Raw genomic sequence first — 2,570 nt, 5'->3', positions numbered from 1 at the left:
GGTTTTTGGGAAGAAAAAAAACAAGAAGCTAGGAGAGACCAATAGTCGAAAGAGCGAAGAAAGAAAGTTAGAGGATATTGAAGACAATCCAAAAGAATCCGAATTCGAATACGACTACGAAACCAAATATGAAGAGGAAAGCGATCAAGAAGGTGACTTTGACAACACCATGGAGAACATCGATGAAGTTCCCATGGGCGAATGGAAGAAGAGAATACGAGATGATACTGGCCCGGGACATGTGCAACCCGCAATTCCCGCGACTGCCACTTTTGAGCTTAAGGGTCACATACTTGCTCAACTCAAGGAGATCCCCTTCTACGGAAAAGACCATGAAGATGCCTATAAACACTTGGATGAAGTCAATGATGTAGCTGATTATTTTAATTTTCCAAATGTGCCTCACGAAATCCAACTTTTTTGTATGCTTCTAGTTACATTCAAGGGTGCTGCAAAGGATTGGCTCAAGTCACTTCTCCCCGGATCCATCATTACATTGGCTAAGATGAAGGAAGAATTTATTGACCAGTTTTGCCCACCCTTAAAGATAGCCATGTTGAAGAAAGCTATAGCCAACTTCGAACAACAAGTTAGAGAGTCCCTTTATGAGGCATGGGAGAGATACAAAAGTCTACTAAGGAATTGCCCACATCATGATCTTAATAGCCAACAATAAGTCTCCATCTTTTATGATGGGGTCAATGTGACAAGGCAGCTTCTTGACTTGCAAGGACCGCTCACCAAGAAGCCACCCCCAGTGATCAAGGAATTAATTGAGGAATTATCTAAACACACTAGAGAATACCATAACCCATGAAATGAAGTAAGTAGGGGGTAGTGAATACTGTTAACGATAGCATGGCGGCAATGATGGCTAAACTAGATAGCTTGGATTGGATAATGCCTAAGATGGATTAAACAATTCATGCTATTCGAGTTGGATGTGAGAATTGTAATGGACCTCATCTTAATAAAGATTGTGATTTAGATGAGAATGGAAACAAGAAGGCTCAAGTATTTTATTCAAGTGGCGATAGATTTGATGATAATTGGCAGAAACCGAAGAAGGAATGGCTCCCATATGACGAATACAAAAAAGCAAAGAGAGGTGTTTATATCAAAAGGAGGAACCGGTTATTGAAAAAAGGGCTGATTTGGAGGAGATGTTCACAAGGTTTGTAGCTGTGTCCAATCAGAGGCACAATGATACCGATAATGAATTGAAGGAGCAACGATAAATGCTTAAATATCATCAAGCTATGATGAAAGATCAACAAAACTTACTTAGGAATCAGAAAGCTTCCATTCATAACATTGAAAAACAGATTGGTCAGCTGGCACAACAAATCAATCAAAGAACACTTAGTGGACTTCCTATCAATACCGAACAAAATCCAAAAATGGCGCATATAAATGTGATAGCCACCGATTCTGACAAAATCTTCACTCCTTTGACCACTATCCAGAAGAACCCCAATAAGGAGAAAGCAGAAGAAACGAATCAAGGCAAATCAAGAGAATCCATCTCGACTCGCCGAGTCGGGTACATGGACTCGATGAGTCCGAGACCTGAAGCAAAAAACAGTTCTCTTTCAAAACCATACAGGCCCCCTTTGCCATTTCCGATCCGAGCCATACCAAATGACCAGATTCAACGGTATCAAAGATTTATGGAGCATGTGAAGACCCTCCAAGTGAATATACCATTTGTGGAAACGATACTTCAAATGCCTAACTATGCAACTTTTCTTGAAAATATTATTTCTACTAGACAAAACATGGAAGAAGTTGCTAAAGTATTACTGAATGAACTACCAGAAAAGAGGGGTGATCCAGGAACCATAATCATGCCTTGCCAATTTGGCAACACAATGACTACTCGAGCATTGGCCGATTCAAGGGCAAGTATTAATCTTATGCCTTATTCCTTTTTTCAAAAGTTGAACCTCCCGAACCCGAAGCCTATTCATATGAAGATCCACTTGGTCGACAAAACTATAATATATCCAATGGGAGTGTGTGAAAACCTTTTGATTAAAGTTGATAAGCTAATCTTTCCGGTCGACTTCATAATATTAGACATGAAGGAGGATCTTAAAGTGCCAATAATCCTTGGGCGACCATTCTCAAATACCACTTGTGCTTTGGTAGACATGCACGAATCTACACTAACTTTATGAGTGGGAGATGAGTCTGTGGTTTTTGGAGCTAAGCAAGAAGATAATCAAAACTAGTCGCAAAAAATGAAGGTGTTGCCGCTAGACTTGGATGATGATTTACTAGAGAAGGAACTTACATATTTACAAGAAAGTAATCAAAATCAATTCATGTTGTCTTTGGAGGATAGTTTTGATGCCATTGGTAATTTAGAAGAGATAGAGAGGCTGATCATGGAAGTTGATGATCAAGAAAGTAAAAACAAATTGTTCCAGGTTTACTGACTCGTCGAGTCGTGCTTAATGACTCGACGAGTCCAGTCGAAAAAGTTCAAACTGGTGAAACTTTTACTCTGCAACCCATTAGTACCTCTGGTCGCTTTGAGGACCTTTTTGAAGAAAAAGAACCTGTTA

General features: G+C 39.7%; 1 non-coding gene across 1 annotated transcript; it reads right to left on the bottom strand.

Annotated features, from left to right (window-relative positions):
* Positions 1-553: 553 nt before the first annotated feature.
* On the bottom strand, positions 554-660 carry LOC144999169 (small nucleolar RNA R71). Its single transcript, XR_013660690.1, has one exon. It is a non-coding gene; the product is annotated as a small nucleolar RNA R71 (small nucleolar RNA).
* Between the last annotated feature and the right edge of the window lie 1,910 nt (positions 661-2,570).

This window comes from Lactuca saligna, chromosome 5, assembly GCF_052625555.1.
Source record: "Lactuca saligna cultivar CGN05327 chromosome 5, ASM5262555v1, whole genome shotgun sequence".
Lineage (NCBI taxonomy): Eukaryota > Viridiplantae > Streptophyta > Magnoliopsida > Asterales > Asteraceae > Lactuca > Lactuca saligna.
The sequence above is the reverse complement of the archived record's forward strand: the minus strand, read 5'-3'. Positions and strand labels throughout refer to the sequence as shown.